Below are 18,039 nucleotides of genomic sequence, written 5' to 3' on the forward strand. Positions count from 1 at the left end.
CCCTGACCTATGTACCTAAAACAAATATTCTCATCTCTACACATCATTTTCCATGGATCGATACTGCTGTATTTTTCCCCATGATGCTTTTTACTACATGATGTTATTTTACATGCTATGAATATATATTTGTTTATCTTCTGTTTTCAGTTACAACATAAGCCCCATGATGTCAGGAACCTGGTCTTTTTCACTATTGTATCTCTAAACCTAGAGCAGTGCCTGTCAATGGCAAGCACTCAACAAAATATGTATTAAATGAACTAAATGAATGAAACCAGTAAAGGGATTTGAGGAGAGGAAAAGGCTAGTACAAGTTTAACATTATAGATGCAATGAATAAGGATGGGGAAGAAAGAGAGAAAATAAAAGTAGAATATTTTATCAAATTTCTTGAGATTAAAAAGATAGAGGAGATCCTAAACTCACTCTGAATCCAATCTAAGCTGCCTAGAAGCACTGTAAAACATTTGTGAGCGATCCCATGGACTGTAGTCTTCCAGACTCCTCTGTCCGTGGAATTCTCCAGGCAAGAATACTGGAGTGGGTAGCCGTTCCCTTCTCCAGGAGATCTTCCTGACCCAGGGATTGAACTTGGGTCTCCTGCTTTGCAGGCAGAGACTTTACTGTCTGAGCCACCAGGGAAGCCCACTTTAGAACAGAAGCATCAAATAATTCTCAAGGAGAAAAACCAAGCCCTTGATTCTGGGTAAAACGGCTCATAGACTTCAAAGACCCTCCAACCCCACCCATTCCAGCAACTTGACTTGCCCCAGAGGTGCATCAGATCCTCCAGGGAAGTCACGGTAGAGGGGGCATCGAGTGTCACTTGGAGGACTTCCCTGGTGGTCCAGTGGTTAAGAATCCACCTGCCAAAGCAGGGCACATGGGTGTGATCCCTGTTCCAGGAAGATTTCACATGTCACAGGGCAACTAAGCCCATGTTCCACAACTAATTAGCCTGTGCACCCTAGAGCCTGTGCTCTGCAACAAGAGAAGCCACCACAATGAGAAGCTCGTACACCACAACTAGGGAGTAGCCCCTGCACAGCAATAAAGACCCAGTGTAGCCCCCCACTGCCCCCCAAAATGTCACTTGGGAGCTGTTCAAGAAAAGAGGCAAGCAGAGTTAATAAGGGGGAAATGCTCTATAAACTTAGTGACTAATCAGAAAAGAGAACTTGATTAACCATCCCTCCTACCGCCCCCTGGTCCCTGCAGACAGTGTCTCATTGTTGGGATTATGTTTACTCAAGAAAAGACAAAGCCTCAGCTGTGAGTCTGTGGTTGTGCACGCCTAGTACTTATTTTACCAAATGTCTTGGTGCCAGCAGGAGTGATGAGGTAGGGGCCAGTTTAGGCAAAGGATAAAGGAGCATCTTGTAACTCCACCAAGAAGAAAATGCATCCCCAAACACCTTCTCCATCAGAATCCTGCATTCATTTGTCCTTGCCTTGTGTGTACTGACTGCCAGCCCTTAATCATTCTCAGATCAAAAAGATATACACACAGCAGAATGTTTCTTTCCTGAAAACAAAATTCAAACACTAGTTGATTTGGAAATGGGGGTTACCTCTGAAGAGTGAAGGGGAAAAGTGAGGGACACTTTATTATTTTATGAAAACAATAACATGATGAAATTTGTTGCTTGTTTCCTTGCTTTATTTGTTCTACTTAATATTTTTGAAACTATAATTTTATTTTTTAAAAGTGATGCATTTGAGTACTTATTTTACTTTCTTTTTTTTCCATTTGACATTTTGAGTGTACATTTTTTTTAAGTAAATCAGATTATAGGAGAGGATTGTGTTAATAAAGGTGATGGCCATTAGATTTAAAACTATTTGAAAATATAACTACTAGCACATTCCACACCAGTCAGAATGGTCATCACCAAAAGTCTACAAATAAGGAATTCTCTGGTGGTCTCCTGGTTAGGACTCAACACTTTCACTTCTGGGGCCGGGCACAATCCCCCACCCCAGAACCTATAAATAATAAATGCTAAAGTGGATGTGTGTGGAGAAAAGGGAACCCTCCTACAATATTGGTAGAAATGTAAATTGATATAACCAGTATGGGGAAACAGTATGGAGGTTCCCTATAAAACTAAAAATAGAATTACCACATGATCCTGCAATCCCACTCTTGGACATCTATCCACCTATTAAAGGAAACTTTAATTGGAAAAGATACATGCACCCTACTATTCATAGCAGCACTATTCACAGAAGCCAAGACAGGGAAGCAACCTAAATGTCCACTGACAAACGGATAAACAAAATATTGTATATACAATGTATACAATGGAATACTATTTGGCCATAAAAAAGAGCAAAATAATGCCATTTGCAGCAGGCTACAGTCCATGGGGTTGCAAGGAGTCAGGTACAACTGAGCACACACATGATTATTCTACCATTATTTATCCATTCTTCTATTGATGGACTTCTGGATTGTTTCCAGCTTTTGAAAGTGAAAGTTGCTCAGTCGTGTCTGACTCTTTGCAACCCCATGGACTATACAGTCCCTGGAATTCTCCAGGCCAGAATATTGGAGTGGGTATTCCTTTAATTTATTTAAAAATAAAATTATAGTTTCAAAAATATTAAGAAGCCTTTCCCTTCTCCAGGGCATCTTCCCAACCCAAGGATTGAACCCAGGTCATCCGTGTTGCAGGTGGATTCTTTACCAGCTGAGCCACAAGGGAAGCCCATTGTCAACAATAGTTGCACAATTCTTTTTCTTGGCCGTGTTTCGAAGCTTGTGGCATCTTAATTCCCTGACCAGGAATTGAACCCAGGTCCTTGGCAGTGAAAGTACCAAGTCTTAACCACTGGACCACCAAAGAATTCCCTTCCAGCTTTTAGTTCTTATGAATAAAACTGCTATGAATATTATTTTTCACGTCTTTTTAAAAAAGTGCTCTTATTTTTCTTGGGTGTATACTTAAGAGTGGGATTCCTGGTTCATAGAGTTGATACATATTTAGAGTTGATAGATATTGCCAAACTGTTTTCTAAAATGGTTACGTCAGCTTACACTCCCACTAGCAATGCAGCAGAGTTCCAGTTGCTTCACATCCTTGCCAACTCTTTGTCATTCAGGTAGGTGTGTAGTGGTATCTTATTGTGGTTTTAATTTGCATCTCCCTGTTAAGAACGACAAATGGCTTTTCACATCCTTGTTAGCCATTTGGATATCTTTTTTGTAAAGTGCCTTTTAAAATCTTCCACTTATGTTTTTTAATTAAGTGGTTTGTCTTTTTCTGGTTGAATTATAGAAGCTCTTAACACATACTTATTAGGATTCCTTTGTCAAATACATGTAATTTGAGAATAAATTCTCATAGCCTGTCTTCTCTTTTCACTCTCTTAATTGTGTCTTCTAACACCAAGTCCTTTTCAGGAATTAGGTAATAAATATATTTTACATGACACAAAAAAAGGAGAGAGCTTATCTTATTAGGTTATCAACATGTACAGTGTAATATAATTTATGTCAATAACACCAAATTAAATCTATTTCAAATAGCCATTTTACTCACTCAAACATACACTTCAGTATTCATCCCAATTTAATTATGTGCAAGGAAACACACATGCCTGAGATACTTCTTGCCCTCAAGGAACTCTATGAGACTGACAGGAGATAAGTTGCAATAATGTAATGAGAGAAATGAGAATAGATACATGTACATTTCCATGAGATCAGGCTGGAGTGAATGAATGAACTACTAGGGAGATCAGTAGGAAGAACATTAAATCAGTATCACCCAGGGACATTGCCCAGACCCTTTAATGAAATGGAAGGAGGCAAACTTTCCAGAAGGGGCATGGAAGGCATGGAGGGCTCCAGTGTGAATATTCTGCTCTCTCTAAAGCACTGATTTCCAATATGTGGTTTTCAAACCATCTGTATCAGATTGACCTGTAGTATTTGTGAAAATTGCAGGTAACTTACTAACTTTTCTCCTAGAACTTTGTAACTCAAATCTTCGGATGTAGGGCTTTATAACCTGCATTTTAAACACACCCCTTTAGTGGTTATGGTCTTTTTTACACCCTTATGTTTGAAAACTATTGATGTAGGGGAGGAGAAGGCAATGGCACCCCACTCCAGTACTCTTGCCTGGAAAATCCCATGGACAGAGGAGCCTGGTAGGCTGCAGTCCATGGGGTCGCTAAAAGTTGGATACGAATGAGCGACTTCACTTTCACTTTTCACTTTCACGCATTGGAGAAGGAAATGGCAACCCACTCCAGTGTTCTTGCCTGGAGAATCCCAGGGATGGGGGAGCCTGGTGGGCTGCCGTCTATAGTGGAACCAATAGGATACAAGAAATGGTACCTAGTACTAGTTAAGAAGAGCCTTTCCTGGAATTTCATGCTGAAGAGTTTGGATTAAACCAAGTGGACCATACAAGGACATTAAAGGGGTTTTTAAAGAGAAGAAATTTTAAAAATTAAGTTGAGTGATCTTGATAAATTTACTTCTTTTTACTTCAAGAAGTAGAAAATCATCATCAAGGAGATCTGTATGATCTTTCTGATAGTATTTGAATCATGCCTTGATTAAAAGTCAAAGGAGAAAGTCACTTTCATATTTCTTATTCTAGATCAGCGATCAACAAACTTATTCTGTAAAGGGCCAGATAGTAAACACTTTATGCTTTGCAGGCTACACATTCTCTGTTATACCTACTGAACCATGCTCTAAACATGAACGCAACCAACCAGTCATAGAAAATAAATGTAAATGAATGGGCGTGACTGAGTTCCCACAAAACATCCTTTACAAAATCAGGCAAGCCAGAATTGGCCCATGGGAATTAGCAGTTTGTTTTCTTCAGTTCTATAGCTTCCCTTAGTCTAGTTAAAGGCTTAACTTCAAGTTTAACTCACAGCTATCTTCTCCCCTAAAATCATATGCAGCATCTGCCATTTTAGGTAAATATAAATCTGAAGCAAATTATGAAGAAAAAAATTAGTAAAAGCTAGATTATCATATATTTTTAGAAGAAAACGCACAATCAGATGAAAATGTAATGAGAAATAAAGGTGAAAAGCAGGGAGACTGTTTTAGTATACATATTTTAAAATTGAGACTTTACCACCAAATATAATGCATGAAAGTTGATCCAAAAATAAAAAAAAAAGCCGCTACAAAACAGCTTTAAAGAATATATATGGGACATTTGGGGAAGTTTGAATATGATCTACATATAGTGTGCATGCTCAGTCATGTCTGACTCTTTGCAACCCCATGGACTGTAGCCTGCCAGGCTCCTCTGTCCATGGAATTTTCCAGGCAAGAGTGAGTTTCCATCTCCTCCTCCAGGGAATCTTCCTGACCCAGGAATTGAACCTGGGTCTCTGGCATTGCAGGCAGATTCTTTACCACTACGCCACCTGGAAGCCCATGATCTACATATTAGATGATATTAAATCAATGTTACACTTCTTAGATTAGATTATGATAATGCATAAATGTAGAGAATGTCTTTGTTCTTGGAGATACAGGCCTATATTTAGGGATTAAAGTGTTATGAAAAATAGTTCAACAAAACAGAGAGAAAAGGACAAAATCTCATCAAACCACAGCTGAGGTTAAGGGCATATAAATTTCACTGTACTATTTTTGCAACTTTTCTGGGGCTTTGACTTTAAAAAAAAAAAAAAAAATTGGGAGAACCATACATTGCAGAGCTGAATATACAGTAGGCTCTGTTCTCCTTTGGAAATGTGGAAGAGGACTGGTTTACGTTACAAAAGTGAATTCCGTATTAGGATTCTATCCTAAAGTAGTGGACCGCCAATAGACACATTTAGTTGTCATTTATAACTTTTGGCTCCGCCTTGCCACATTCCCACCCCAGCCCATCCGCCTTTGTTTTCTGCTTTTCTTCCCCCAAGTTGCCTGAAGGAGGGGCGGGGGAAAAAAATCGCATTCCACAAGGGTGTATGAAATGAGTAAAACTGTGGCCGGAGCACTGCCCCAGGTCTTTTCTGGCAAGGGTGTCCCATGGTGTGGCCCTGACTCTGTCTTTGTTGAGATTTTGAGTCTCTTCTGTGTGGAGTGTGGGAAGGATCGGGGTGGGGTGATAGAGGGAGAGCTGCCAGAGGGGACAGAATCATCTGTTTACACAGTTCTCCTCTGTCTCCGGTTTTGAGTCCTGGCCTCTTTTATCTCGCTCTTCTTTCTGGCACAGCCCCAGCTCCTCTGGGGGTCATTTCCGGAGTGGAACCCTTGCTGTCACTGGGCCTTTCTGTTTCCTTCCCCTTCCCCTCGGCGGTTACAGAACCTCCTGCTTGAAAATTGCTCCAAGGGGGACAGGGAGGTTGGCAGTTGCAAATAACTAAACCTTACAAAACATAGCAGGCTGCAGTATAAATTTATCCTGAAAAAAAAAAAAAAAACCATATATATAACATGAAAGGGAAGACAAGTAACGTGCTGTTTAAAAAGAATAGAGCTAACAATAGCAACCGCAAAAACATCGTGCATTTGAAAACGCAGGAGCTTTACTGTTAGGTAGTGAAGTGAAAGTCGCTCAGTCATGTCGACTCTTTGTGACCCTATAGACTTTATAGTCCATGGAATGCTCCAGGGCAGAATACGGGAGTGGGTAGCCTTTTCCTCCTCCAGGGGATCTTCCCAATCCAGGGACTGAACCCAGGTCTCCCACATTGCAGGCAGATCCTTTACTAACTGAGCTACCAGGGAAGCCTTCACTGTTAGGTAGACCTGGGCTTGAATCTCTGTGATGCCACTAACTGGCAAGATGATCTTGGAAGAATTACTTAACTTCTCTGCACCCCAATTTCCTTACCTCTAAAATGGAACAAATAGAACCTACTTCTTGTCAGGATAAACTGCTGCAATGCAATATTTCTTCCTGGCTGAGAAGCTTCTCGACATGTGAAGTGAAGTCTCTCAGTTGTGTCCGACTCTTTGCGACCCCATAGACTTTAGCCTACCAGGTTCCTCTGTCCACGGGATTTTCCAGGCAATAGTACTAGAGTGGATTGCCATTTCCTTCTCCAGGGGATCTTCCCAACCCAGGGCTCGAACCTGGGTCTCCCGCATTGTAGACAGACGCTTTACCGTCTGAGCCACCAGGGAAGTCCAATGTGAACATTGGTCTAGTATAATTGCTGGTTTGGCCTTAAAGTGATCCTTTATTCCACAAGGATGACAGTTCACAATCCAAGCTGGGAGAAAGGGGGCAGCTGGATGTGTTTCCCCAGGGTAAAATGGGAAGCTCTTCTTTGAAGTCTTTTACATTCAAATACATTCAGATATTCAAATACATTCAGGTATTATCAGGGTTTCTCAAAACTGTAATGTGAAGAGAGAAATCACCTGGGGCTCATGTTAACATTCAGATTTTTATTCCTAAATCTGGAGTGGGGCTGGAGTTCTGAACTTTCATTAAGCTCCCAGGAATGCTGCTGCTGTATTTCTCCAAACCACACAATGCTGAGAAGACCCCCAGAGTCTTCTCTGAAAGACTGAGGAAGCAGAGATCTCCCAGACTGGGAACTCCTAGGACTTCTGCTGCTGCTGTTTGTTTAGCCACTCAGTCATGTATGACTGTTTGCTTCCCTATGGACTGTAGCCTGCCAGGCTCCTCCGTCCATGGGATTCTTCAAGCAAGTATACTGCTGTGGGTTGCCATTTCCTTCTCCAGGGCATTTTCCCCACCCAAGGATCGAACCTATGTCTTCTGAGTCTCCTGCATTGACAGGTGGATTCTTTACACTGAGCCACCTAGTAAGTCCTCCTAGGACTTCTAGCCTTCTTCTAATTCATCTTTATTCTAATTCTTGTTTCGGGGCAGACATTCATTTTAATGCTTTTTTTTTTTTTTTTAAGTTTTCTTTCTTACCATGTTCTAATGAAGTAAAGCTCTTTTGCAAAAGGAACTAAGACAACATTGTTAGCTGCCCGTTGAAGCCTCACTACGGAATTAAATAAACCATGAGTGTCTCCATGAGCATGAAGGAATGAGTTTTGCTGTGGAAAGATGGGAATGAGAAAGGAAGCTTGGTGAATAAGTCCCCATGTGTAACCTTGACCCCTTGGGTCCCAAGGGTGGGCAGGAGATCGACAGTCTAAAAAAGGGAAAAGCAAAACATCTGAGACATGAATCCTTGAACTTGTGCGTTTAGGCTTCTTTCTTCACTTGTCTCTCCAGCCTGCAAGTCAGTGCATGCACAGCCCTCCCTCCTGCGGAGCGACTGGGGGCCCAGGACTTGCCCAGCAGGTTCTGACCCATTCAAGTCCTCCCTTTGTGAGTCCTGGTAGCTCACAGGTCCCAGAGCTTTTTAAACGGCTTGACTTAGCATATGTTTTAATGTCAGGGAGTTGTTAATGCAAGAAAGAGTTGGCTAAATTTCTCATCTACAATCACTGAGAGCATTTTAAGGGTTTTATTATTTTTTTTAAATCAACCAAAGCAACAAATACTTATGGAGAGTCCATTAAAAGCTAAGAATTAGGTTAAGGACTGTGGAAAATCAAGTTTAATGAGACACTCCACTGCCTTAAGGAGTTTTCATTTTATTAAAGGAGATAGACAAACACATTTTAAAAGCCACAAGACATGAATAAATGCTGTAACGCTGAAATGAGAAAGAAGGTACAACTAATCAAGAGACTGGAATGATGGAGTCTAGTAAAGGAGAGTCTGTTTTTGCCTAGTGAGTGCCACAGGGCTTGTTATATAAATGCATAAATAGTTAGAATAAATGAACTGATGAGTATGAATGAGTCAATGCACACAGAACAAAACCTTAATTTCTTAGAAAACTCAATCTATTTTTTTCCCGTTTGTTTTTTTTTCCTTTTTCTGAACTATTATGTGGTAGCCTCCCCCCCCACCCCACACAGCCCACACACTGCTCTCTATCCTTTCCCGTGACAGCAGTTAGGCTTAGAGTGCAAATCACCCCTCACATGGCCCTCAGAGTTGAGGGATTAAGGGGGGGGGGGGCTACTTGTATATTGGTAGCTGTATGCTCCAGCTAGAAACAGCTGTTGGCAGTTTTCTCACTGAAGGAAACAGGAGGAGGAAGAAACAGGAGACAGCATGGGGAAGGTGCAATCAAGCAAAGGACTGACCCTTTCTGGAAGGATAGTTACCCAGCAACCTGCCAGTGACCGGTCATGCCCCGGAATCACATGCAGCTGAATGAGGCCAAAGGCCACTGCCCTGTTCAAGTGGGAAGGTGCCTGACTGTAGATTCTGCTCAACTGTTCCTCACTTTAATATCTTCAACAGCAGAGTTATATTCTGGGTATGAAAGACTGAGAAACTAACACTGTGCAGAGTCTTTAGAGCTCTATTCCAACGCTTAAACATCGCTCTATTCAATTAGCATTTATGGAGTGCCTTTTCAGTGCCTACTCTCAAAACCTGTTGATTGTCTTCTATTGTGACAATGTGTGTGATCAGGAACAGTCTTTGATGAAAATTTGTGAAAGACTTTGAAATGGACAAATTAAAAAAGAAAATGATTTAGATGTGTAGATGTCCTTTCAGTGGAACACTAGGTGTTGTTTTGTAAACCCACCTTTCAGGATTTATCTCATTCTGTAGGGTCTATGCCTTTCATTGCCTTTGAGCCATTTCACAACTCTGTAAGTTGTGTAGCAATTGATAGTGATGTCAACAATTCCTGTTCATAGAAATGCAATTTTGTCAAGGTGAATGTAGAGGCCAGTTTCGCTTCTATTGGTAAATGTATTTCAGTGCTCTTGAAGGCCTACGTATAGATCTGTTCTTTGAGATCTCCGTTGAACTGGTTTTTACATTTTACTGTTTCCTCAGTAACTGAGTTAAAGAAAGTGTTTGATACATACACATTTTATTTATATGAAAGCCATGATACTAATTTTTTTAAAATTATCCTTTACTGTAGGAAAAACAAGATAATAAGACATCAGACATTTATACCTTAATGGCAATGGAGAAAATAGATCAAATGGAAGCTTGTAATTATGAAAACGTTTTGTATACAAAATAAGTGTTAAAATTGTATCCACTGGAGCTGATAACTATAAATATAACATGTTCAAGCCTGGTAGTTCTAAGACAGAGGACAATTTGGCACCTTTTTTTTTTTCCTCAGTGGTTATCAATGCAGTACCATTGGTATAGAGGAGGAAAAATTTTCCTCTACCCTCTTATTGTAAGTGCCTGTGGCCTGCAAATTAAATTGACAAAAGATAGATTGACAGGGGAAAGTGTTTATTGGGCATGGACATGTTGTCACAGAACGAATAAGTGAAAACTAAAAGAAATGGTTAGGCAAGCAGAAACAGACTCACAGGGGAAGAAAACAAACTTATGATTACCAAAGGCGAAAGGTGGGGCTGGCAAATAAATTAGGAGTTTGAGACTGACATGTACACACTACTATACATGAAATAATCAACAAGGACCTACTGTGTATGCCACAGGGAACTCTACTCAGGATTCTGTAATAATCTAATGGGAAAAAAATTTGAAAAAGAATAGACATTGTAGATGTATTAATATAACTGAATCACTTTGCTATACACCTGAAACCAAGGCAATACTGTAAATCAGTTATCAGTTCAGTTCAGTCACTCAGTCATGTCCAACTCTTTGTGACCCCATGGACTGCAGCACACCAGGCTTCCCTGTCCATCACCAACTTCCGGAGCTTATCCAGACTCATGTCCATTGAGTCAGTGATGCCATCCAACCATCTCATCCTCTGTTGTCCCCTTCTCATCCTTCCTTCAATCTTTCCCAGCATCAGGGTCTTTTCAAATGAGTCAGTTCTTCGCATCAGGTGGCCAAAGTACTGGAGCTTCAGCTTCAGCATCAGTCTTTCCAATGAATATTCAGGACTGCTTTCCTTTAGGATTGACTGGTTGGATCTCCTTGCAGTCCAAGGGTCTCTCAAGAGTCTTCTCCAACACCACAGTTCAAAAGCATCAATTCTGCACTCAGCTTTCTTTATAGTCCAACTCTCACATCCATACATGACTACTGGAAAAACCATAGCTTTGACTAGACAGATCTTTGTTGGCAAATCAGTTATACTCCAATATAAAATAAAACTTTTAAAAAGAAGAAATGGTTAGGCCTGCAAGAAAGTTGTGGAGGACCTGTCAACACAAAATAAAGGGGTGATAAGTTGTAAGAAGGTAAATATATGGGAAAAAAATTACTAGAAGTTAAGGATTATTTTAGTAAGCTTTGTTTTATGCAGACCCATTTCCATTCTGACTTTTTATTTCCTGTGATAAGGGTTGTTTTCCTCCATATGGTCTTGGAGAGGGGAGAAAGCCCATCTTCACAAAGGGAATTTAACGCCCTGCTTTAAGTCACAAACAGGGAGGACAGAGACTTCCTGCCGTGTCTATTTCTTCACTGTCATCCACTCAAAATAATTCTTATGCTGAAGTGACATAGTTTGAACTGGTATATTCTGATCCCCTTCATTGACATCAATTCAGTTGCTTTATTTATGCCCCCTCCCTGACATTGGTACAGTATGTACCTTATTTCTCCTAATATAATCACTGAAATTCCCTTTTAAAGCTTTCAGAGCCAGGTATGGATTTCTACATAGCTGATTTGCATTCCTTTATTTTCCCAACACATCTAGTTCCCAAGACTTCTTGCCATTAGGGATCCATGAATGAGAATCTAGATTGCATGAAAACTGTTGCTTTAATCAAAGTAATTAAAGTTATAACCAATTCAATCTCCAAGGGATCTGGAGAAAGATACAAAGGAAGAATGAAAAGACAGGCTTGAAACTCAACATTTGAAAAACTAAGATCATGGCATCCAGTCCCATCACTTCATGGCAAATAGAAGGGGAAAAAGTGGAAACGTTGACAGATTTTATTTTCTTGGGCTCCAAAATCACTGCAGATTGTGACTGCAGCCATGAAATTAAAAGATCCTTGCTTCTTGGAAGAAAAGCTATGACAAACCTAGATAGCATATTAAAAAGCAGAGACATCACTTTGCTGACAAAAGTCCATCCAGTAAAAGCTATGGTTTTTCCAGTAGTCATGTATGGATGTGAGAGTTGGACTATAAAGAAAGCTGAGCGATGAAGAATTGATGCTTTTGAACTGTGGTGTTGGAGAAGACTCTTGAGAGTCTCTTGGACTGCAAGGAGATTCAAACTAGTCCATCCTAAAGGCAATCAGTCTTGAATATTCATTGGAAGGACTGATGCTGAAGCTCCAGTACTTTGGCCACCTGATTCTGACTCATAGGAAAAGACCTTGATGCTGGGTAAGATTGAAGGCAAAAGGAAAAGGGAGCAGCAGAGGATGAAATGGTTTGATAGCATCACTGACTCAACGGACATGAATTTGAGCAAACTCCAAGACACAGTGGAAGACGGAGGAGCCTGGCATGCTGCAGTCCGTGGGGTTGCAAAATGTCGGACACAATTTTGCAACTGAACGACAACAACATAAGAACTGACTCTATTTCACTTTTGACGTGTATGCAGTGGTTCTAACATGTATGTGCTTCTCTATTGTTCTATTCTGCACCTTCACGTACTAATATGAAGTGACCTATGATATGTTAAATGAAAAAAATGAAGTGCAGAACAGAGTATACAGTATGCTACCTCATGTGTAAAAAAGGGAGGAAGGTCAGAATCTGCCTTAGAATTTGCTGGTATAGAAAAGATGGGAGCAAAGTTGGGCATTGGGGAGGCAAGGGTAGAAGGGAGATTTTTAGACTGCACGGTGGTTTATGCTTTCTGCTTTTTTAATCTCATGACTGTTTTACTATTTTTAAATTAACCATTTTTCAAAAACTGAAACCATTTTTAAGTATAATGTAGCTCATTAGGCTTTTCTTAAGTTCAAGTTTCAACATGTTAAAAAATAAAATAAATACTGAAATAAAATGTGAACTGTAAAATTATGAGTGTGTATATATTTGCACATGCTCTACATGCTAGAATGAGCCATCAAGATAGTCTGTATGCTCCAAGCAGGTGACCCCTGGCACGCTGAGGGCACAGTATTATAGTATATACAGAATTATATATAGCCTTTAACTTGCAAGCTAAACAGGTTTAAAGAATGAGAGAATTCATGTTAGAGAGGGAAAAAACTGCAAATATAAGACTAACACCTGACACTTTTCTCTGCTCCCCATTCTAAATCTCCAAAAGAAAGAACTCAGTTTCCAGGGGAACCTCTGATAACATTTATACACATTTAAGAGTCCTCAAGCATTTTAGTTACAATTGGAGTTACAGTTAAACTATATTGTAAGATGTTTGGGAACTCCTTAAGACTTTGGTCTGCATTGGAAGTGTACAAGTCAAACTGTTTACATGGGGATACATAAAAAGTCTTACAAAAAAGATACTTCCCACTTTGAAATATTACTAAAAACTTCCATTCGCACAGGGCTGGTTAGCACCAGTAAAGGAAAAACCTAGGCTCAGTTGCTCAGTCATGTTTGACTTTTTGCAACCCCATGGACTGGCTCCTCTGTCCATGGGATTCTCCAGGCAAGAATACTTGAGTGGGTTGCTATTTCCATCTTGACCCAGGGATCGAACCCTTGTCTTCTGAATAGGCAGGCGGATTCTTGACCACTGAGCCACCGGAAAGTCCATGATTCTATTAACTCTAGGGACCCTCTTCAGACTCATGTTAATCCAAATAAAAGCAATACAAACAGAAAATAAATATCAGAAAGTCTGGCAGATTTTTTAATTTTTCCTAAGATGACCACTCTAATGTCATGTTAAAAAGAAAAAATGCCTGAAAACTTTGTCTTCGGAGGGAGGCATGCTCTGTTTCATGAGAGCCTTCAGCCTGGGCTTAGTTTGTCTGCTGTGTAATCCAACCATAGGTTTGCTCTACATTGTTGGAATCAAAAACATGCTTGATAGATGTTAAAAAGTAAAGACATGTGCAAGCAGATGAGTTTGACTCCCAGCTCCAATATTTACCAATTGAATAATCTGGGGCAAGTCAGTTGGTTTCTTTAAATTTCAACTTCCTCATCTTTCAAAATGTTCAAAATAATACTCACCTCTCAGGCATCTGCTTGCTGTTCACCAAGCCTCACTCTGAACACTTTACAAATAAGTCATTTAATCATCAAAATGACTAGGAATTATGTACTCATGCCAAACCTGAGAGGGCTGAGGGACTTTGAATAATTCCCCAAAGTCACAGAGCTGGCAAATGGCTGAACCAGAATTTATACTCAAGCAACCTAGATCCAGGATTTATGCTTTTCACCACCACAGAATACTGATAACGCTTCTGATGTTCAAGTATCACTTATCACACAGCTTTAATGTGCTGACAGAGACTAAGGTAATAGTGGGTTATATCAAAGAGAATTTCTTTCTCAACTCACAATCTACGTATTAGCATTTATGTCACAGACCCAAGCTGCTTCTTTGTTTTCTTCTATCTTGATGAAATTGCTGTCAACCATCTAGTTCAGGATGACTCATCATTAGACACATTCCATTTGGTCAGAGGGCTGAAGAGGAGAGGCAGGCATGTGTCCTCTCTGTAACAGTATCCCTCTGAACTCGCACATCTTACCTTAGCATACTTTCCATTGCCTGGTATACGGTCACCTAGATAACTTTCATAGAAAAGAGGCTGCTGCTGCTGCTGCTAAGTCGCTTCAGTTGTGTCCGACTCTGTGCAACCCCATAGACGGCAGCCCAGCAGGCTCCCTTGTCCCTGGGATTCTCCAGGCAAGAACACTGGAGTGGGTTGCCATTTCCTTCTCCAATGCATGAAAGTGAAAAGTGAAAGTGAAGTCGCTCAGTCGTGTCTGACTCTTAGCAACCCCATGGACTGCAGCCCACCAGGCTCCTCTGTCCATGGGATTTACCAGGCAAGAGTACTGGAGTGGGGTGTCATTGCCTTCTCCAGAAAAGAGGCTACGAACATTTAAATCAAGCAAAATGTTTAAAACTTAGAGAATCTGGGTAAAAGGTATACAGGTGTTATCTATACCATTCTTTGTATAACTTTAATATTTTATTTATTTTTTATTGGAGTATAGTTGCTTTACAGTATTGTATGAGTTTCTGCTTGCAATTTTTCCCATAAGTTCAGTTTTAAAGTAAAAGTTTTTTTAAAGTCTATTTATGACAGGGAAAAAAGATATCTACTACTTAGTCAGAATTTAAATTCCAGATCCTATGCTAAGTACCTGTGGCAAAACCTGCAGTTTTCCCAATATCGACTCTTCTTTTCATCTGAAAAGTAATATAACTGATCTGCACAGGAGATTAGAGTGCAGAGCCAAATCCTGCCACCTGTTTTATTTAAATGAAGTCTGTTGGAACAGAGCTATTTGTTTATTTATATTTATAATATAATATATTATCATATATATGGAAGGGATTCCTTGGTGGCTCAGACAGTAAAGAATTTGCTCACAGTATGGGAGACCTGGGTTCAATCCCTGGGTTGGAAAGATCCCCTGGAGAAGGGAATGGCTACCCACTCCAGTATTATTGCCTGGAGAATCCCATGGACAAAGGAGCCTAGCAGGCTACAGTCCACGGAGTCACAGAAAGTCAGACACAACTGAGCACCACACACACGTATGTATGAAATATATATTAGTATATGTATTTATGGCTGCTTTTGTGCTACAATGACAAGTAACCTGATCCATGAGGCAGAAAATATTTGCTGTCAGGCCTTTTACCGAAAAGATTCGCTGACTCTCATAGTTATCACATATGAGATTTCCACATGTAGCTGGGTCTGTTTCTGGACTTTTCACTCTATTTCACTGGTCTGTTTGATTATGCATGTGCCAGTATCACATGGTTTTAATTACAGAGGCCTTGCTGTATATTTAAATAACAGGCGTGCGAGTCCCTCCTTGTAGCTCTTTCTTTTGCCATGTTTTCCTAAATATTCCAGAATGTTTATTTTTCCATATGAACTTTAATTCAAATCAACTTGTCTAGCTCCAGAAAAAAAGTGTTGGTATTTTTATTGGGATAACATTAAAATTCCAGATTAGGTACAAAACTGATATTTTGAGACAAGGCTAAGAGACTTTCCCCATTTGTTTTAATCTTCTTTTGTGTCTTTCAGGAATGTTTTATGGCTTTCTTTGTATGTATACTCAATGTGCTTTGTAAAGTCTATTATAAACATTTTATATTTTTGGGGTGCCTCTGTAAATAGGCATTAAGAAATTTGAGGTTTAAGAAATTTAAATGTTACATATTAACTTTGAATCCTGCTACTTTTCTAAATAACTTTATTGTTATCTAAGTTTTACAACTAATTATCTAGGGCAGCACTCTCCCATTGAAATATAATGTAGTCACACACATAATTTTAAATTTTCTAGTAGTTAAGTTAAAAAGAAACAGGTGAAATAAATGTTAACAATATCTTGTATTTAATGCAAGGTATCAAAAGTATTATTTTGATATATAAGTCAATAGTAAAAGCAAAATATTTTTAAAATTGTATATTGATATAGATTTTCAAAATCAACATGTATTTTATTTATATACAGAATATTTCAATATGAATCTTAAGCTTTTATCAGAAATGTTTTGTGAGTTTAGATTTCATAACTTTTACAGTTGGAAGACTATATTCAGATATCCAAATTATTTCAAATATACTTAAAACTTTTCTTGCCACTGAAGTAGTGCCAAAAAATCATTTTCTTTTAATATTTGTGTTCTCACTTGCAAAACTTGTTCTTTCTTAGAAAAACTGACATGAACTTTATAGCCAAAGTATCTATCTGTTAAATAAATTCACTGATTCTTGTGTCAACTCGGTATCACTAACATCAAACTTTAAAAGGTATTTCATAAGTTGAAATTCAGCCTTAAAGTAAGGAATTAAAATCCTCCCCAGGGCACTCTCACCCGGTGGGGATGAGAATCTGGATAACTACTCCAGAACATAATTGTTCAGGTGGACATTTCTGTGGGCTTTGCGGATTACATGATGTATCCTATTAATACTTTTCCCTCCTTTCTCAGCTCATCCCCTCCTGTGCTTCACGCTGGCTCCCTGGGATCATCTCCTCCAAAAACAGCCTGCACCTAAGTCCTTATCTCATGCTTTGTTTTTCCAAAAGGAATTCAAAAAAAGACAGAGCTCTAACGAGTTTGGAGCACAGGCATGTGTAAAATGTGGAATGCTTGTAGAAAAACAAATTAGAACTATCTGATAAGTCCTCAAAATATTATTCTGGATTTTGAATAGAAAGTGAGATCTAGATGTATAAAAGTATGATTTAAATTTGTTATTAAATTAAGAAAGAGAAAGGCAATGTTAAAAACTGTAGTCTGTTCTGTGGCTATGTAAGAGAATATTTATTTTTAGGCACATACAGCTTATTCTTAAAAGTTCAGAAAAATATGTATATCATTTGTATATGTATGCAAATGCATATATGCACACATATAAAAAGGGTATGCATATACGCATATGCATACATATACAAATGATACATGTAGGTTTCTAAACTTTTAAGGATAAATTGAAGAAAAGAGAAGGAAAGAGAGAAAGAGAATCTGGGTAAAGAGTATATGGGTGTTCCTCATACTCTTTATGGAGATTTTCTGTAATAAAATTATTTCCAGATAAAAAGTTCCAAAAAATCTGTTATCAGGGGTCTCCTGGTGGCTCAGTGGTAAAGAACTTGCCTGCCAGTGCAGGAGACATGGGTTTGATCTATGATTTGGGAAGATCCCACGTGCGGTGGAGCAACTAAGCCTGTGTGTGACAACAACTGAACCTGTGCTCTAGAGCCCAAGAGACACAACTGCAGCCCATGCGCCCTAGAACCTGTGCACTGCGACAGGAGGAGCCTCTGCAACGAGAGACCTGCTCGCTGCAACTAGAGAAAAGCCCGAGCAGCAACGAAGACTCCGCACAGCCAAAAATAAATAAACAAAAATATTATTAAAAAAAAAAATCTATTATAGAGTTTCATTTCAAAAACAGCAAACTTGAGTCATATAGCTTCAGGGTCAGCAGGC

General features: G+C 39.4%; 1 non-coding gene across 1 annotated transcript; it reads right to left on the minus strand.

The window, feature by feature from the left end:
* Positions 1–2,779: 2,779 nt before the first annotated feature.
* Positions 2,780–2,852, minus strand: TRNAE-UUC (transfer RNA glutamic acid (anticodon UUC)). Its single transcript has one exon. It is a non-coding gene; the product is annotated as a tRNA-Glu (tRNA).
* Positions 2,853–18,039: the final 15,187 nt, after the last annotated feature.

This window comes from Bubalus kerabau, chromosome 7 (genome assembly GCF_029407905.1).
Source record: "Bubalus kerabau isolate K-KA32 ecotype Philippines breed swamp buffalo chromosome 7, PCC_UOA_SB_1v2, whole genome shotgun sequence".
NCBI lineage: Eukaryota > Metazoa > Chordata > Mammalia > Artiodactyla > Bovidae > Bubalus > Bubalus kerabau.